Here is a 21130-nt window from a genome sequence, read left to right on the forward strand (position 1 = left end):
TGGTTTGTCATAATTTAAAACTGATCATTCATGGCTTCCAAGAAAGAAAACACAACTGCCCACAAACAATCTACCAGGTGACAAGGGAGAGGGGTAGGTGTGGTAAATCTGAGGAAGGTGGATAAAATCCAACAGTCAGGCTGGCTGGGTGTCTCAGCAGGTGAAGGCAAGCTGAGACCCACATGGTAGAAGGAGAGAACTGCCTCCCACAAGTTGTCCTCTGACTTCCACATGTTTACTGTGGCACATATGTGTGTGTGTGTGTGTGTGTGTGAGTACACACAGAGAAAAGAGTAAATATAAAGAATTAAAAGATTATAGGATTGGGGATTTAGCTCAGTGGTAGGCCCTGGGTTAGGTCCTCAGCTCCGAAAAAAAGAAAAAAAAAAAAAGATTAAAACCCAGGCTAGGTGTGGTGGTACATACCTTTAATACCAGCACTTGGGAGGCAGAGGCAGGTGGATCTCTGTGAGATTGAAAGCATCCTGGTCTACATAGGGAGTTCCAGGCCAGCTGGGGCTACAGGAAGAACCTGTCTGAAAAAGACAAATAAACAAATAAAAAAAAACACCCCAAAGTTGGTAGGGCCAGTAGGGCAGGGCCTTGTTTGGCAGGAGAGAAAGAACTAGAACACCACAACCAACCTGAGTTGTAACTGTGCTTGCTGCCATTTTTCTTAGTTTTTATGTTGCTTCAGGACACAGAACTGGGGCTTGGGGCTGCACTGCTTTGTTCTAGATTATCATATGCCTGACACTTTGTGCTTGATGTGCTGTCTTAAAATTTTATTTTGGAGACAGGGGCTACACAGCTCAAGGCTGGCCTGGAACGCACAATTGTCCTGTCTCAGACTCCCAAGGACTGGGATCACAGGTGTGTGGCAGCACACCTGCAGGTGTGTGCTCTTACGTTGGGGACCCGGTACCTCTCCATACAGCAGCCACCAGCATTGCTGCTGGCAGCTAGGCTTTGACTTCTCACTAAAAACATACAGTCTGGGGATGGAGAGATGGTTCAGTGGATGAAGTACTTGCTGTGCAACTGTAAAGACAGGAGTTCAGATCCCACCACTCACTTAAAAGCAGGGTGGGCATGGTGGCCTGCCCGTAGGAGACAGGGGATCCCCAGAGCAAGTTGGCTAGCTAGACTAGCCAAGTCTGTAAGTTTGAGGTTCAGTGAGAGACCTTGCCTCAGTAAATATAGTGGAAAGAAATGGAGGAAGACAAACACACCAGGATCTGAAAGAAGATGCCTATGCAGGGGAATCCCAGCTACCAGTGCGTATACCTGACAGCCCTGTCTGGCTCCCTCTACCTGCACCTTGCAGGTTGCTGGTGGATACAGATCTGATGGACAGAGTGTCTGCTGTCTTCATCAGCACAAAGCAGGGCCGGGCAAGGCATGGGACACCAGTGGTTCCCAGCCCTGGCCCCCCATAAGCCTAGCTCTCCTACTTAGCCCTGAAGGAGGAAGAGCAGACACCGTCACAGACGTCTGGACCTTACGCTCCTCAACTCTGCCTCAACTTTGAATTCTTGCCTCATTTTTATGGTAAACACACTAACAGTGACAATAATAACAAATGCAATAATCATAGCAACCATTCATCCAGGACTTACATGTCCCAGGCAGCACACGATGCTCCTCACATAAGTCATCTCTCATGTAACAAACACATTAATGTGCCTGTGAGACGATTCAGACAGGGGCTTGGAAATGAATTACAGACAGTTCTAACAACTGAGGTGGGGGTTAGCTCCTTGGTGGGTTATAAAGGCAAATTTTTAACGCTTTGCTTTTCAGTGGTCTTCTCTTCCCCTTTCCATCAGCTAAGGGAGCTTGTTTTAAATAATTCACTATCATAATGCACAGTGCCAAGTGTTCAATAAACACTGACTGCTATTCATCTTCTATCTAGACACACTAGGAATTCAGAGAACACCCCACTAGATAGGCGATTCCAAGGCTTCTGGGCTTTCACAGGTCAGCAAAAATATTACCCCAAACAAAATATACCCCAAACAAAAAAGACTGACAGAGTACCAAGCAGAGACATTGAAAATGATTCCTCTGCATTCTGAAAAAAAAAATGCATATCTGAATCTCAACAAAGCAAGAGACAGAATTGACAGTGGGCTTTTAAAATGAACACACTTAGAAAAGCGCACGGAACTATATTTATTTCAAAAGAACAGAAGAAAATCCTCAGAAACATAAACTAGTCTGATTTTCAAGTTGAGCTTCAGAGACGTGTGCAGAGTTCTTCCTGACACCCGGCTAGCAGGGCCTCGCTAGCCATGGTCAGCAGGACTCCCACCCTCTCCCTGCCTGGCCCCAGTCCACAGCCCAAGGGAGCAATGATCAACACAACTCCAGACTTTGGGCCAGGCCCAGGCAGGGAGGAGACGTACGCGATTAACCTAACCCACCATCAGCAGTAGACAGACAGCCCGGAGCCCTGTGCAGACCATTCAAGTAATGATTGTCATAAACAGCCCATTTGCAACTAAAAAGAAATAATTTTAATGAGCTGGGAGCAGATGATAGATGCAGCTGAGGCTGGAGCCAGCATGCAGGGAGGGGAGGCTGGGACGGAGCTGCGTGCAGGACCAAGCAGCGCAAGCAGGGGAGCCAGGAAGAGGCTCTGCCACCCCAGTGGTCAGTGTTCCCAGGCTCACCCACTGCCCAGCGTATGTCCCAGCTCCAACAGTATCTGTCCTCTTGGCACTTGGACCTCCAAGGCTATAGAACACACAAGCTACCAGTACCTTGTGGACTCAAGCTTGGACACACGCCCCTCAGCACAACTTCTGCCACAGTGTTATTCTACCTGAATTATCTTTATTTTATAGATATAGCCTAGGCTGGCCTTAGACTCACTATGTTCACTATGTAGCCCAGGCTGGCCTTGAGCTCTTGATCCTCCTGCCTCTACCTCTAAGTGCTAGGATTACAGGTGTGTTTCACCAAGCCTGGTCTAAAGTAGTTCTATTTTTTTATTTATCATCAAACAAGATCCCAGGGTTTCCTCTGTTTTTGTTCAGGATGAACAAAATGTTGTTTTTTTTTTTTTTTTAAAGTTCCCAACACGCTTTCTTTTTTTAACATGTATTTTATTTATTATTTTTATTTTATGTGTATGCGTGTATTGCCTGCATGTAGGTAAGTGCACCCGTATCATGCAGTGCCCAGGAAGGACAGAAGAGGCTGTTGGATCCCCTGGAACTAGAGTTACAGACAGTTGTTAGTTGCCATGTGGGTACTGGGATTCAAACCTGAGTCTTCTGCAAGAACAGCCAGTGTTCTTAAGTGCTGAGCCATCTCTCCAGCCACCCCAAGATTAACAAAATGTTTTGAGACAGGATGTCACTTTGTAGTCCAGGCTAGTCTCAAACTTTTCCTGTCTCAGTGTCCCTCCCAAATACTGAGATTACAGGCATGTGTCACCATGCTGGATTTAGTGTGTTCTTTTTGATCCAGGCGTGCATAACTTTAAGTTCAATGCTACACTCAATGAGTTTTTTACACCCACGTAACTGCTGCCTAGTTTAAGACTTAAAATGCTCATGTTTCAAGCGCCCCAACCCCCTCTATCCTTGGCCGCTGCTAAAAGTGGCCTCTTTTTTTTTTTGGTCTTTTTGAGACAGAGTCTTCCAGTAGCCCCAGCTGGCCTGGAACTCACTATGTAGAACAGGCTGGCCTCAAACTCACAGAGATCCACCTGCCTCTGCCTCCTGAATGCTGGGATCAAAGGCGTACAACATCACTTCCAGCTCAAAAGTGACCATTATTCTAAGCCTAGCATCATAGGTTGCTGTTTTTGGTCTTTGTATATTGATGACTTTTTTTTTTTTGGTCTTTTTGAGACAGGGTCTCCCTGTAGCCCCAGCTGTCCTGGAACTCACTATGTAGACCAGGCTGGCCTTGAACTCACAGAGGTCCACCTGCCTCTGGCTCCCAAGTGCTGGGATTAAAGGTGTGCGCCACCACACCTGGCTTAATGATGACATTTTTATTTCACTAACTTGGGGTTGGGGAGATGGCTTGTTGGGTAAAAAGCTGGATGAGGCTATGTACATGTATAACCCAGAGCTGGGGAGTAGAAGGGCAGAGACAAGCAGATCCTGGTTGCTTGTTGGCTTGCTAGTCCAGCCAGTTAGGGACCTCCAGTTCAGTGAAAGACCCTGTCTCAAAAAATAAGGTGGATGAAATACACAAAAATTCAAATATATATATATGAGAGAGAGAGAGAGAGAGAGAGAGAGAGAGAGAGAGAAGAGAGAGAGAGAGAGAGAGAGAGAGAGAGAGAGAGAGAGAGAGAGAGAGAGAAATAAGTTGGTGCCAGTCATGGTGGCGCACACCTTTAATCCCAGCTAGCTTTGTCTAAACAATGAATTCCAGGCCAGTTGGGGCTACAGGGAGACCCTGTCTCAAAACCCTCAGGGAGCTATCGAGGAAGACACCCAACTTTGACCTTGCTTCTCCATATTTGTGCACACGTATGTCCATACATACATGCATACACACAAATACACACACAGAGAAGAAACTACCTTTTCAGAAAGACCTTTGTCACTAAGGAATCATGTGTTCTAAACAGATGACACCATAGATAAAAGTAAAACCAAAATCCGGTGTCCTTATCTGTCCCCATGAAAGGTTAACGAGCTGGGCCTGAGTTTCTGTGGCTGTAAAATGGGGCTAAAATCTCATGTCTGCATAGCTAGGTATAATAATCATAACTGGTAAGCACGTGAAGCACTCAGCTTTGTGTCTAGGGTCTTTAGTGTGCTGACACCTTCCAAGAGAATGTCACCTCCCCAATGGTGGGGATTTGGTCTTGCTTGTGCATGTGCATGTATCTGGCAGGTTCCAGCGCAATGCCTGATGTATAGGAGGTATTAAAAAATATTGGTAACAGGCATATCCATGGAAGTTAGTGTGAAATGTGCTTCGTGGTAGCAGTAAGATGGGCGTCTTTGAGACAGTGATGTCCACTCTGCACGAGAGGGCCATGGAGCCAGGGAAGGTTGGAGGTGGTCTGGGGACACCTAAGGAGGAGCGCTTCAGGGGCTGTTCAGAGTTGGGAGTGTCACCTGCAGAGGGGCCTTGGAAGGGTAGCTCCAGAAGAGTGTCAGGATGACCCAGGATGGAAGGCACACATTGGCCTGCCACCAGCAAGGAGACAGACAAGACAGATGGCCCTGCAGCCTACTGAGATGGATAACTGCGCTGGGCAGAGAGACAGACTGGGTTACCAGATCCATCCATCACTTCCTGTATCATATGTAAATTTCCAGCACCAAGATGTATTGGGCCAATTATCTGGGGTCAGGGCAAAGGGTGGTGCCTGGGAGAAGGGTTCTGAGACAGGCTGTCTTCACAGAATTCTAGTAGTGTAGGTGAGGACAGTTCACACCCAACAAACCCACTGGGGGAACAAGGCCAAATCTCTGAGCTTGGGTGTATGCTGAGGACTGTCAACAACTACTGGCACAGCCATCACCCTGGTGCAACGGCTGTCAGGCAGGAGGTCTATGCCAACCAGCACGGGTCACCTGGTTTTCAGTGTGTGAGATGGTGGCAGATTTCTAGAAACATCTGTTGAGAGAGTGAAGAAATTATTCAGTGATGTAGGTGCGTGTGGACACATGGGATCCGAAAGGAGACAAAGCCGCTTATCCAAAGTTGCCCAGCTAGGAAGGTGCACCATGGAGACTTGAACTCAAGCCTGCTGGTTCTTACAGTTTATTTGGAAGCTAGGGGTTATGCTTTAGTTACAGACAAGGGAGCCTTTTCCTGAACAGTCTGTTCATCTGTTCATTCAGCCATTCTTCCATCCATCCATTCATCCTCTATCATCTGCCCACTTATTCATCCATCAATCAACCTATCATCTATCCATTATCCATTCATCTGTCCATCCATTTATCTACTCATCCATCCATCATCTATTCATCTATCATCTGTCTACCTATCCATCCATCCATCCATCCATCAACCTATCATCTGTTTTCTACTCATTCATCTGACCATTCATCCATCACCTATTCATCAACCTATCATCTATCTGTTATCTACCCATTCATCTGTCCATCCATCTATCATCTATCATCTGCCCACCTATCTATCCATCATTATCTACCCATTCATCTGTCCATCCATCCATCCACTCATCCACCATCTGCCCACCTGTTCATCCATGTATCAACCTATCATCTATCTATTTTCCATCCATTCATCTGCCCATCCATCTATCATTCATCCATCCATCCTTCCTTCCACCTATCCATCATCTATCCATTATCCACCCAGTCAACTGTCTGTCCATTTATCCATCTATCATCTATTCATCTATCATCCATCCACCTATCCATTCATCTATCTACCTATTTATCCATTCATTTGTCATCTTTCCATCTGCTATCCATCTGTCATCCATCTATCCATCCATCATCCATCTAGTCAACGGTCTGTCCACCCATTTATCCATCATCCAACCATCCCTCTAGTCAACTCTCTGTCCATATAGCCATCTATCCATCATTCATCCATCCATCCATACTTCCACCCATCCATCATCTAGCCACCATTTACCCACCCATCCAATCAACTGTCTTTCCATCCATCCATTCATCCATCCATCCATCCTCTATCATCCACTCAGTCACTCAACAACTCAATTATTGTTTTTTTTGGTTCCCATAATGTTGCCCAGGACAGGCCCAGGTCCTGCCCATGTGATGCTTCTGGTCACACAGGGAGTGAAGACAATGGGAGCCACAGCACTGGCTTGCAGTTTCAGAAGGCCCCAGGCCTGGTAGGTAGACAGGAAGTCAGGGTCTTGCTCACTGGCTGGTGGACAGTCCTTAGTCTCTCAGCAGCTGGGATTCATCACTGTGATGAGTCACTACTTCATCTCCCTCTGGGGTGTCAGTATCAGGAAAGGTCTGCGGCCAGTGGAGCAGAGACTGTGGAAGATGCTTAGGAACTGTTGGGTGTCCTGGGATCTTAGGGAACTCTGGGGTCAAGGCTGGAGCTTCAGTTGGAGTTGCTGTCAGACCAGAGATCCTGGAGGGGAGGAGGGATGGTATGGCCACTTGTCCTGTCGCATCCTGGGTACCATCTGAGACAAATCGGTAAGCCTTGTCAACTTGATCCACAATTTTTTTTTGGTCTTTTTGATACAGGGTCTCCCTGTAGCTCCAGCTGTCCTGGAACTCACTATGTAGACCAGGCTGGACTTGAACTCACAGAGGATCTGCCTGCCTCTGCCTCTGCCTTCCGAGTGCTGGGATTAAAGGCGTGTGCCACCATGCCTGGCAGATCCACTATTTTTAACCCTGTTTTCTGCTGGTCTTCCCTGGCACTGTTCCTGGACCCTTCCCTTTTGACTCCCATTGCCTTCCTTCAACCACCCAGTCCCTTCCTACCAGGCAGCCAGATGGCTGTTAAAACTCATGCCACCCTGCCTTAGTTCTGCTCCAAACCTTTCCCTGGCTAACTGCTCTGGTCACATGGGGTCCTGGCTGGCTCCAGAAGATATCAAGCACAATCCTGCCTCAGGACCTTTGCACTGCTTCTCCTTCTGCCCAATATGCTGTTTTCCCAGCATCCCATGTAGGTTTTCCCCTCCCTCTGCTCTTATACTATCTCCACAAAGTCTACCCCACTTCGTTCTTAAACTAGCATGGTGGCATCCTCTTCTCCTCACCTGAACCCTCTGCTTACTTTTCTCCATAGCACTCTCCATCCACTTAGGGAGCAACTTTTCCATCTGTCTATGGCCTTTTTCTACACCTTGCTCCCTCCAGCATGAAGCACAGGGAGGAGGTTGTCTGTGGGTCACTGCTGCACCCTGGGTGTCGAGAGCACACCAGACGCTGTGTCCTGAATGAATGGGTGTCTGAGTAAACGAAGAAACCAAAGAGGGTCCAGCCGGCTCTGGTTACCCTCCCTCCCAGCAGTTGCTCTCTTCTGACCTCCAGCTCTCCCCAAGCACCAGTCAGGAAAGCAGCCTGCCCATGCCACAGGCTGTCCTGGAGGGCGGGTGCCAATCAAAGGCCTAATCATCTCGCACCAGCCACATCCCATTGCTTCCTCATCACTTGATTGCTACTTGCTGATCCACAGGAGTTTTGGAAGTGATGCCCCAGGGCACCAGGGGGACAGAGCCACACTCTGAGGGCATCAGGTGAGGGGCTGGGGACCCCTCTCACTTGACTTAGGGCTGTTATAGGGATGAGGTGGCTGGGCAGCCCTGCCCCTTCCTCTGTCAAAGGGAGAGTAAGGGAGGCTCAGGCAGACAGTCATCCATGCACCCATCCACTCACCTCTTCACCCATTCATTCAGTTACCTTTGTTGTTTTTGTTTTTTGAGACAGGGTCTCGCTATGTGGCCCTGACTGGCCTGGAACTCATTATGTAGATCAGGCTGGTCTTGAACTTAGAGATCTGCCTCTGGCATGTGTCACCAGATCCAGCTCAGTTATCTTTTCATTCACCCATTCATTGTTCACTGATTTATGCATTCATTTTTTTACCCATCCACCCATTTACTCACCCATCACTCACCAAATGCCCACTGAGCACCTACTGTGCACTGGGTACCTGCTAGGGACTCCAATGCTGACCCTGCATCCCTCAGAACCTGAACACTCAGTGTGAGAGAGTGCTCTTCACCCCCTTACCACCTCATCCTCCCAGAGGTCTGTGTTCTTAATGCTTTTGCAGCCAGGGGAAGGGAGTCCCCAGAAATCATGTTGTTGCCCCAAGCTCTCAGTAAGGAGTGAGCCAAACAGAGATTTTTCATGTCACCACACCATTTTGCCCTTCTGACATGTTTCTTTCCAATAATTCTTTTAGCAGCTTCTGTTTTGAGGTTGCGGGCAAAAGGAAGCCTGGGGGAGTGGCAGGAGGGCCTGGGGGAGTGGCAGGAGGGCCTGGGGGAGTGGCAGGAGGGCCGGGGGGAGTGGCAGGGGGGCCTGGGGAGTGTCCTGGTATATGGGGATTCGAGGGTAGCACAACACAGACAGGGACAAGTTTATTAAGTACTTCCCGTATGCTAAGCGGGTCCCAGGAGCCTCTTGCCCATAACTATCAGTCACCTATGGTAGTCCTAAGGACAGTGGGCAGAAGAAAGCTTCCTGGGCAAGTAGGCAGTTCTGGAGAGTGCCCTGGGGAAAGCCCGGGCTGCTGGGAGTGGCTGATGTCTGCTAGGGACTCTGGGGACTGCATCAGAAAGTCTGGGAAAAAGCAGAGAGCGATGGGGTGCCAGAGGTGCCACTTGCTGTAGGGGCTGTGGGCAAGAGACAGAACCTGGAGGGCGGGAGAGTGGAGGAGCCCCTTGTGTCAGCTGCCTCGTGAGCAAGGGTGGGCGGGCACCATGCTGGAGAGGGAAGGGCAATGTCACTCATCCAGGCGAGGCTGTGACCCAGGGTGCCGGGGGCCATACAGCCTCTTCCCAAACTTCAATGTTGACTTTGCCAAGTGCCTGACTTCCCCATCCACCTACTGCCTTTTGCAGGGCTTGGTGACCACATGATGTTCCAAGAGGCAGGAAGTCTCGGATGTGACCTCTTCCTAAGCCTGCAGACACGTTGCTAATAAACACCCCTGTAAACCTTGTTGAAAGAAGAGATGCAGATATTTTTGTTGTATCTTAAATATTTTTAGCCACTAGGAACCATTTCTAAAGATGAGGAGGAAGAGAAAGGCAGATTGAGGCACAAACACACAGAATGCCCTGCTCCGACCCGTAGCAGCCCTGAGTCCAGGGTGCCAGTGCCCTGACTTGCTGTGTCTGCTCCATGGGTCAGAATGCTCCTGTCAGGGTTGGCAGACAGTCATTGGCATGTTGACCCCCACGGAGGCCTGGACTGAAAGGGGCTGGATAGTAGGGTCACCTGCGGATCCCAGGCAGGATCCAGGCAGAATGCCAGCCTCCCACCCCCCAACATAACTGGCCTTGGTTACACTGCTAGGTTGAGGCTGCATTTCCAGCAATAGCCTCTCACTCTCAGAAAGTAGATGAAGAAGATGGGGAAGGTGGAGGGAAAGGAAGAAGGAACTTTCCCAGCACTGGGGAGCCAGGGTCGCACACACATGGGGAAAACACCCTACCCTTGAGCCGACTTAAAAAAATAAATTAAATATTTGTCACCAAAAATCTCACTCAGCTGACTTTAATGACCCCGAAGGACCCCAGTTGGGACAGCTACGCCTGCTTTCCCCATCCTTCTCCATATGACAGTATGAATAGGGGAGCAGGGAGACACATGGGCAGCACAGACCATAGAAGGGTCCAGAAGCTAGCAGGAAGACTCCCCATGCTACAGAGAGCCCCTTCCAAAACAACCCAGACAAGACCAATCTCTCAGTGCCCTTCTCCCCAGGAGCCTTTGCTAACAGTGCTTGCCCTCAGCCTGCGTGGACTGAAGAGCAGCATGCCTTCCTCAGTGAGGATGGAGAGCCAGAGACAGTGGCCACTTTCTGCACTTGAGATCAAGCTCCAGGAACAGCCTGCCCTGCAGGGACCCTATGAGTGTGGGAACAAATGGATGAGGATAGACACACAGAGAAACCCACAGGGGCACACGGACACATAGACAACACATGAGACATAGATACATACGGAGCATAGCACATAAACACATGCAGAAACACACACACACACACACACACACACACACACACACACACACACTCAGAAGGGAGTAGGGATTAAGTTCAGTGGTAGAGCACTGAATTTTCCCAAGCCAGGACATTTGCACATGTAGCTCATGGGAGACCCAGATGTATAGTCTGAATAGAACTGGGCTCTTACTGTATTGACTAAGAGAAAACCTGCCTGAGCTATGGCCTTGGGACTGTGGCCTCCACCCTGCCCTGACTATAGGAGCAACATAGGCTCATGATCCTGCATGGGTCTTAGACACAGGCTTGGCACATGAGCAGAGTATAATCCTGTCTCTGGTTCCTTCCAGCTGCCTAAATCTTGGTTTCCTGGTCCATAAAATGGGGAAAATGCTGGGTGGGCATCACTTTGGCTGAAGTGATAGAGGTATGGTGTTAGGCTGGATCCCAGAGGCTGTACAGATCAAGGCAGCACCATAGGACTGCACACCTGGGTTCAAATCCCCCCTCCTTACTGCCAGTTGGCCCCAGTAACTCACTGCCCTGGAGCCTTAGCGTGGGGATAGTAGCAACACTACAGGAGCCCGGCCACTCTCTTAACCACTTCTAAGGCTCCAGGAATAACAACCACCCCCAGCCTTTGTCCAAGCTGCTGCCCCGCAGCTAGGCTATTTCCAGGCTGCCTCTTCCCTTGGTGTCCATCTTTGCATGGCAGACGGAGTGTGCTACTCCAACCTCAACCGACTCCTGCTTCTTGTCTTGAAATTCATTTATTTGCCATGGTCCCAGATGAAATCCGATTCCTCTCTATGGGTCACAGCTCCATCCTTATTGGGGATCCCTCTATTCCCTGACTCTCCAATTATACCTACAGCTTCTGGGCTGCCACAGGGTCATCCCCTTTCTACCCCAGGGCATATACACATGCAAGTCCCACTGTCTGTGACCTCTTCTTACTCCCACAATTCTGGCATCTCCTCTAGGGGACCCTCCCTGGTCTGACCTGCACCCCAACGATAAAGCAGACCCTCTTCTTCCTTTCCCACAGAGCAGCCACTGTCATCTACACAGATGAAGCTTTTAGCTTTGCTTATTCTTCTTCTACACCTGACAAGCCTCATGAGTTGCCTCCACTGGATTTCTCTGCATATTGAATAAGAATATGTTAGAGAAGGGGTTGAGTAGATGGCTTAGCAGATAAAGTGTTTGCTGTACAAGCGTGAGGACCTGGGTTTGGATCTCCAGCACCCACACAAAAGTCAGGTGTGGTGGCACACACCCATAATCCCAGCACTGGGGAGGCGGAGCTAGGCCGATCCCTGAAGCCTCTGACAAGTCAGTAAAGCCGAAATGTAGACTCTAAGTTCAGTGAGAGACTCTGTCTCAAAAAAAAAAACAAAAAACAAAAAACAATCAAGGTGGAAATAGAGGAAAACACCAAAGTCAACACACACACACACACACACACACACACACACACACACACCACGAGAAGCATGTGGAAAAAAAGACTTTGAAGACTCCAAGACTCATATAAATAAAAGAGCAGAAATCTCCATTTGGAGTCCAGAGGTAGAAAGTCAAACATAAGAAGGAAGAAAAGACAGAGGGAACATTCTGGATGAACAGGGTGGAGTCCATGGGACCCTAAACAGATCCAAGGTGGACACAGTGGTTCGTCTTGGTGTTTGGGGACTAGAAGTTTTGCTTGGTTGCAAAGCCAGGTGTGTTTGGGGCCCTGTTTCCCATGTGTGGAGTTGGGCAGTGGTCTCTGGCAGGGCTGGGGATCAACTTAGACAGTTCAGCCACCTTTACCCACGCCATGCCCACCTCCAAGTCCTCCATGGTCAGTCAGTGCAGTGAAGCAGCTGGTCTCACACACAGCCAGGCTTTGCTGGCCTTGAACCTGGACTGTTTCCAATCTCGTTCTCTGAGGGAGAGCATCATGCTGTCCAAGCACCCTGGGTTGCTTAGACTACACTTTTCCACAAGCCAGAGGCCTTCATTCACTCACTTATTCAATCAACAAACACACTGAGCATCCTTCAGGCTAGACACTGTTCTAGGCCCCCTGGGGATCTAGCCTGAAAGGTCTATGCTCCAGGGTATAGAGTCTAAATGGAGTAGGAGGTACAGGTGAGGGGTTAGCTAGTTTTCATCCAGACCTGGGAACCAGGCAGAGCAGCAGGAAAGGAGACAGGACAGAAGCTGTTGTATTCCCAAGCACACTCCTTGACTGCTGGCAGTTTTACAGTACCCTACGTGTGGGCCTCAGACACAGAGCTCGCTCTGCTTCCTCTCTCCTGACTCTTATCCCTTGAGCGAGCCACATAAAGTAGAATTCCTCTTCCCCAAGGAGGGTCTTAGAAACCAGAGCCTCTTCCCCACACAGCTAGCCGTGAAACCTTTCCACGTGTGTACAAGCTGTTTATAATGAAGTCTTCAGCCAAAGAAACCCCCCAACCCCATTCTAGACAGGATCCCCCCACCAGGAGGAAGGCAGACACCCAGAGAGGCCGGGAGACTGCAGCAGCCTGTCTGGGTGCCAGTCAGTTCCAAGAGCTTGATTAGATCTACGAGGCCCTGGGTTCCATCTCCTGAACCATAGAAATAAAATCAGATAAAATCCAGTGTGCTAGTGGGACAGACTGGTGAAGAGATCAATGGGACAGAGCCTGGAATATACTCTTGTATGTGAACAGATTGGCCTGGCTGCCTCCCGCCTCAATTTGCGTCAGTTCACATGACTCTTCCATCTATACATTTCCACAAGCCTGTCTGGGCTTAGGCATAAAAATGGACAGCTTTCCCTCGGTCTGGGTTTCTTTGGTGTGAAAGCCCCTGTGCTGTGGAGAGTTATGCTCAAACAAGTTCCTCAGGCTTTTCTTGTGTGTACTCCACTTTTGTTTTAGGGGTGTCAGCTATGACCTTTTCCAAAGGGCAGAGAGTGACTGGGGTCCCCTACAGTGGAGGCAGAGGCAGAGGTGGGGTCTGTAGACACTGTTCCCTGAGCCTTACAATAGTCCTCCATAGTAATGTGATTCCCTCATTTTCAGATGGGGAAACTGAGGCCCAGAGGGCACAGGTCTCTCGTTCCAGGTCACACATTTGGTAAGTGTCACAGCTGGGATTTGAGCCCAGGTCCTCTGGGCTTCAGGGCATGTGCACACACTCTGGTGACTCTGTGGCACACCCTGGCCCTCTCTGACCCTAAAAGTACCAACTTCTGTCTGGATGCCCCGGCACTCTACCCCAGCTGTGTATGACTAAGAGTGGACTGCTGATCACTCTGAGGGCATGTGGAGAAGTGGAATGGGGCCTTCAACTTCCAGAGCAGTGCTGACCAGTGAGGTTACCATGGACCTCTGTGGGTGTTTACATGTGGGACATCTATGCAAGCTTCAGTGAACCAGATGGTGTCAAAGTTTGTGACTGTCACCCCAGGTACTAAGGAAGCTAAAGGCAGGAGAAATGCTTGAGCCCAGGAGCAGGCTGACAGAAACTCTGTTTCCAAAAAAGAAAGAACGTAAATGAAGTAGAATCACAGTCATTCAGCTGGAATTTGAGTGCTTGGTCCCATGGTTCCCGTGGCCGCTCTACTGAATCACACACGTTCCACATGATGGAGCGATTTAAGACTTTCCTTAGGACACAGGATATCCCCTCCCACACCTGGGAGCACTAATCATGTATATTCACAGGAAGAACTAGCTAGTCACAGCAGCACTGGCCATGGCTCAAAAGTGGAGAGAGCCCCCCCCCCATGTATTCGACTGATGGATGGGTGACGCGGTCTCGCCACACACTGAAATATTACTCAGGAACAAACAAAGCACTCATGTGTATGACAACAGGGTGACTTGTGGGAGCATGATGCTCTGGGCCGTCAACAAAGGCTGGACCGCCCATTTCTATGGCTGGGCAAGGCAAATCTACAGACAGAAAGGAGCCTGGTGCCGGCAGTAGAATCAGAAGGGATCATAAATGGATACAAAAGATCTTTCTGGGGTGTTCTAGTTTGTTTCTCCATTGCTGTGACAAAATACTCTGACCAGTACCAACTTGGGGAGGAAAGGGTTTATTAGGCTTATATCTCCCAGGTCACAGTTCTTCGGCGGAGCCTAAGGTGGGAACTTAGGGCAGGAACCTGGAGGCAGGAGATGGAGGAACTCTGCTTGCTGACTTGCTCCCCTGGCCCCTGCTCAGCTTGCTTTCTTATGCAACACAGGCCCACCTGCCCAAGGGTGGCACCACCCACAGTGGGCTGGGCCCTCCCACATCACTCATCAATGACGAAGATGCCCCATAGACATTGGGGAAATTCCTCAATTGAGGCTCCCTCAACCTGGGTGTGTCAAGTTGACACTAAGCTATTCAGCACATGGGGTGACTGCCATGTTCCAAGCATGGGTAGTGCTAATGGATGTGCAATTCCACCAACACTCAGACCCATAGGGCTCTCTGCATATGGTGGGTCAATTTCACAGTGTAAGTTATACCTTGGTAAAGCAGAGGGGTGGACGGCTATCCCCAGCACTCACTCAGGGTCATAAAACTTGTGCAAGATTTTATTTCTAGAATTCTCCTTGTCTGAGCATTGTGCAGATGACTAGTGTTACATACATGTGTGTCTGTCACTACTGTCCCTATATCACAGTTGGCAAAGTGAGAGTTCAGAGGGGGTGCTTCTCAGCTCAAGGGCACAGCAAGGTGGGGCCCAGTTTCAAGTGGTCTGCCTGCCCTGCCTACCTCCACCTCCCAAGTTCTGGGAGGGATTCAAGGCCTTCATGCATGTTAGGCACACTCTACCAACTGAGTTGTAACCTCAACTCAAATATGATGTAAGTACCTACTATGTGACGGCCACCGGGGACATCATGGGAAGGGTCCACCTGTCCCTGGCAGATGTCCTAGGCTCACAAGAGAGCAGAAACCTAGCAGACAATGCCACAGATAAAGCACGTGGGTGGGGGGTACCCATAGGGACAAGGAGAAACACTGTCCCTCACTGTTGGAGTTGAGCTCTGGCCCAGTGATATCACATGGCCCCAAGTGGGCAGCTGCCTGATGCCTCAGAGAAGCCCCTAGTCCTTGTTTTTTTATGCAAAACTCTTAATTTTAATCATTAGCAATTAGTTCAGGGAAAAGAACCTAACAACACATTTTGTGCCAAACAAACAGACTCACTGGGTTTTGCACCCAGCCCGCCAGTTTGCCAACAGACTCATTGGAGTTTTGCACTTGGCCCACCAGTTTGCAAACGAATGTAGTCTGCTAATTTCATGGGGAGTGACATGCTTGCTATGCTATAAGAACCTTAGGGCAAGGGTACTGCCATTACATCCTGGGTAGAGATGAGCATGCACAGAGAGGTTAAGACAAGACAGAGGAATTGGCTACAGGGACTTGTTTCACCCACAAGGAAAACATGGAACAGGTAACCATGGGGGTGGTATGTCCATAATGCTCTGTGGGATCAAAGATCCCTGGGGACAAGGGTCCTTACTGCCCAGATTCAGCCTCTGCCTTTTAGGAACCAGTGGTTCCCTGGAAGTGGAGTGAATTGAGGGGCTAGCAGAATGCAGCTTCTAGCTCTGTCTCTGTCCTGGGACTGTCCCTGGCTGGCCCAAGAGTCTTTAGGAGAATCAGCACCATCTCCTAAATGCCTGCCTAGTCTCTGACACCTCAGTGGGAGGCAGAGGCCTAGCGGCTTAGCAGAGCTGCTCACAGTCACCTACTTGGCTCTGGCCAGGGTGAGGTCCCTGGGTGGCTGGGGGGCCATGCCCACACATTGGGAGCCCTGCCCTGGATCCCAGGCGGAGAGCTGCCAGGAGCTGAGGCTCACTGTGCCCCACCCCCAGCCAGCAGATGTGTGGCCGGTACAATAGAAGAAGAAAATAGAAAGAAAATTTGGAATTTGTTCTCCAAAGATATTCAAATTAGTTAATCAAGGGGCTTATTACCGCTCTCTTCTCCGTCAGCAGCCGTCCGTAGGGATAATTGATCAGCTGCTAATAAGGGCTGCTCTTCACCACTGTGTTCCCAGGCCCACAGCAGCCTGTTTAAAGACATTCTGTAAAGTTCTAATTATTTCAAATTGTTCAGTGATACAAAATACCTTGGGCTGCTCAGTCCATGTTGGCTGGGCCTGGGACGCCTGTGGCAGCAGGCTGTTTGGAGGCACTGTGGGGTCCTGAGTGGGTGGCAGGGTTCAAGTGATCTCAGACTCTGTCCTTCCTGGATGGACTTCAAGTTGTCCCTCCCTACTGGCCAATTGGTGGTGCTGTCTGTGGAGGTTTAGAAGGTGCGGCCTGGCTGGAGGGAGCTCATCGCTAGGGGCAGGCTTTGAAAGTTCATAGCCTTGCCCCACTTCAGTTGTCCCTCTGCTTCCCAAAAGTGCTTGAAGATGTGAGCACTCAGCTTTCTGCTCCAGTTGCCTCCTCACATGCCTCTCCGCCATGATGGGTGTTAAGCTCAAGGCCAGCCTGAGCTACACACCCCCAGCCCCACTCCCCACATACAGAGCAAGAACCTGTCTCAAAAGAACAAAACAAAACATTGCAGAAAGGTCCCCTAGCATCATCCCACACCTGCTCAGGACAGCACACACCCAAGCTCTGGAAAATAACTACCAGATTGAAAACAACAGGTAGGGCCAGCAAGATGGCTCTGCAGGATGAGAGCCTGCTGTCAGAACTGACAACCTGAGTTTGACCTCTAGGACATACGTGGTGGAAGAAGAGAATTTACTCTTGCAAGTTGTCCTCTGACGTCCATATATTCACAGACCAAAATAAATAAATGTAATAAAAAATAAACCTAACAGGAGAAATCAGAGTGCAAAAGGCCATGCAGGGGAAGAAGGATATATGTTTGATTGGGCTGTGTCCACAGTAAAAAACTCCAAAAGAGTCAAAGAAATATGTTGAAGGGTGGGTGAGAAGCTGGCATGATGCCTTGGGGAACCAAGGCAGAAACCACCAGGCAATGTGCCTGCCTGATGGTATCCAACAGCATCACTGTGAACTCAAGCCTCCTTGAGGTGCCACAGCTAGGTGTGGTAGCACACACCTGTAATCCTAGCAGTTTAGAAGTGATGCAGGAGGACTGCCATGAGTTTGAGGCCAGCCTGGGTTACACAGCAAGAAGCAGGTTAGCCAGGGCTACAAGGCAAGACCAAAGGAAACAACAATAACAAAATGTGCCTCTGCATAGGCACCAGAGTGGCCACAGTAAGAGGCAGACAGTAGCAAGTGTTGACAAGAATGTGGAGCAACCTGAACCTCAAGGGTTATTGGAGGGGTGTCACTTGGCCTCTGGGAAATCACAGTGTCTGTTAAAGCAACATAAACCTTCCTATTCTGCTGAAGTCTCCCTGCACTACACGCATTCCAGAGAAATCTGTCTGCCAACACGGAGCCTCTCCACGCACACCGTATGATAGCAGATAGGCAGCTGGGACATAAACCAAGAACTTTCGAAGAATGACAGCTCAGGCCCTTGCCAGCCCCACGAGTTAGGTATCTGTGGTTTACCCAGTTCTCCAGGTAATTCATGAATATGTTCAAGCTGGAGGCAAGCAACTCTGGGATGTTCACAGAAGCATCATTCATAACAGACCAAGACTGGAACTGACCCAGACACCCACTAACATAGACACTAATAGCTCTGTGATCTACTCTCAGAGAGGCACTACTGGGGGCAAATGTACTACAAGAATCAATAGGGATCTGCCTCACAAAGGGTACACGGTGAGGATCTTGTGCCAGGGTGGGATGGATGAATCTGCACAGCTGGACATCAGGGTTGGGGTTCTGCTGGGGGTGTGGTGATAGGCACAGGAGATGCTCTGGCTGACACGGCATGTAAAGCACGGCTGTCTGTTGACCTAAGCTCTTAGGCCGGTGCACTATTCTCAATGAATGTCTAGAAAAGGGGGGAGCAGGGAGCCGGAGTCTGCCCACCTCTCCCATGCATGTCCACTGCTACGAAGCCCCCATAAAAAGACAGGCGATTTAACAGAAAGCTCAGCAACAAGTGCACAGACTGGTGCAGCGGCCTCCCCACCATCTTCCTGTGGCCTCTCACTCCAACACTCACTTCCACCACAGCACCTAGCAGTGCCTTCAACAGCATGGATCAGGTCCTGTCACTCCTCAGCCTAAAATTCTACACATGACAAGAGGATGACTTCCCACAGCTCTCGGGTCAAGTCCCAAGTCCTGCCCAGTGCCAATGAACGGAGCGTGGCCTGGCCCTGCTCGCCTCTCTGCCCTCATACCCTACTGTGCTCCAGCTACCCAACTTTCTTGGTTTTCTTAGGGTCTTTGCACCTGCTGTCTTCCCTTGCTGGACCTCTGACCACCAAGATTTCCCTCTCACTGGCTCTGCCAGGCTTTTCCTGCCCTTTATGTGGCTCTTCTCTCTGGGCCCCGGTGGCTTCTTTTACAGCACTGGTCTGGTTGATTTCAGGGTCTGTGTCTCTCTTCTTGTGTTCCCATCTATGCCAACACTTGATGCAGACACTTCCTGCCCCCTTGGGCCAAGGAAACGAGGCTATCCTTTCTTCTTAGATCTCCCCTGTACTCCCCATCTTGACTTCCACTTCTCTCCTGCTCTTCCTGGTGTTGGGGACACACTATATTAATAATCGAGGTAGAACACCTATTCTGAACATTGCATGCAGTAGGCGCTCAATAAATGCTTGTCAGAGGTACACAGTGGTAGGCTGGCTGAAGAACCAAGAGATATATTTGGAATGCATCCTTGTCCCTTCTGGATGCTCAGCTTCCACTGATTTCAATGACTGGGAAACTTCCTGGTTGGCCCACTTACAATTTTGAAAATATGCTCTTGAGGGACAGAAGAAATCAAGACAGAAGGGCCAAGTTCAAAATCAGTAAAAGCATTGTATCGATGTTTCTGTTATGGGGCTGGGAGCCATGGCTGCCCCAGCTCTCAGACCTGCCATGCACAGACCTGGGTCAGGGACAAATGTCCTGTGGAGGGGGACCCAAGGCTAAGTAGGGGGGTTAGGAGATGGCCTGGGGCCATATGGGGCTCTCAGAGGCCCAGCTCCTCTTGAGGTCAGCCCCAGAAACATTGGGTTGGATCAGAGAGTTCCAGGACAAGTTGATGAAGACTTTATTTTCTTTTGACTGAAATTTTATAAATGTCACACAATATGTTTTGATCATATTTGGGACCCACTCCTATCTACACCCCTCTTATGGCTCCCTGCTGGATTAAAAATATGGAACGCTTCAGGAATTTGCATGTCATCTTTGCACAGGGGCCATGCTGATCTCCGTATCGTTCCACTTGTAGTATATGTGCTGCTGAAGTGAGCACAAGACTTTATTTTCTAGCTGGATGTGGTGGCGTAGGCCTGTTATCCCAGCACACAGGAGGCTGAGAAAGGAGAGTTGTGAATGCTAGGCCTCCTGGGCTACATAGCAAAATGTTGTTTCAAACAACAACAACAACAATAACAACAACAACAACAAATCCTGGGCTGGAGGGATGGCACAGTGGATAAGAACACTTACCGCACAAGCATGAAGAGACGGGATCGAATCCCAGCACCCACTTAAAAGCTGTGCTGGGTTGGGCGTGGTAGCACGCCTGTAGTCCCAGTACTTGGGAGGCAGAGGCAGGTGGATCTCTGTGAATTCAAGGCCAGCCTGGTTTACATAGTGATTTCCAGGCCAGCTGGGGCTACAGGAAGATCTTGTTTTGAAAAGACCAAAAAATAAATAAATAAAAAGATAAAAAAATAAAAAAAGCTGCACTGGGACCCATCACCCCAGTGCTACAGGGCAGAGACAGGAAGATCGCTGGATGGACTGGCCAGCAGCCTAGCTCTGCTGCCTCCAGGGAACCCTGACATCCATGCCCTCCTTTAACCTCCACACACCTATGCTCAGGATGTGTACCTGTAAATATACCATGCACAGCACACACATGCACAAATGTATACATGTACACAAACACATACAATACCATACATACAAACATGCACATACCACATACACACCATACATACACATAGGCACACTCACATATACACTTACACAAACACACACACACGCACACAAAACACATACAAGCACATACATATACTCACCTACACATATACACATACTCCCCCCCACACCATACATACACATAGGCACACTCACATGCGCACACACTCACACAACACACATGCAAACCCATACACACACTCACCTACACATACACCATACATATACACACATATACCACCCACACCACATATACACACATATATCTCTCACACCATACATACACACAGGCACACTCACATATATAAACACTTACATACACCACACATATACACACTCATACATATACACACTCACACAAGTACACATATACACATGTGCACACATTCACACACAAATACATGCACTCACACACATATACACATTCACACATATACACAAACACACAAACACCACACATATACTCACAC

At 49.2% G+C, this 21130-nt stretch overlaps 1 protein-coding gene and 1 non-coding gene across 6 annotated transcripts in view; both read right to left on the reverse strand.

The window, feature by feature from the left end:
* Cux2 (cut like homeobox 2) overlaps window positions 1-21130 on the reverse strand; it is a 186447-nt gene that overhangs the window by 83419 nt on the left and 81898 nt on the right. The gene's annotated exons all lie outside the window — the stretch shown is intronic.
* LOC115072785 lies at window positions 19883-19986 on the reverse strand. The gene has a single exon (XR_003851807.1). It is a non-coding gene; the product is annotated as a U6 spliceosomal RNA (small nuclear RNA).

The sequence above is a fragment of the Nannospalax galili genome, unplaced genomic scaffold (assembly GCF_000622305.1).
Source record: "Nannospalax galili isolate Female #2095 unplaced genomic scaffold, S.galili_v1.0 scaffold120, whole genome shotgun sequence".
In the NCBI taxonomy this organism is placed as follows: Eukaryota; Metazoa; Chordata; class Mammalia; order Rodentia; family Spalacidae; genus Nannospalax; species Nannospalax galili.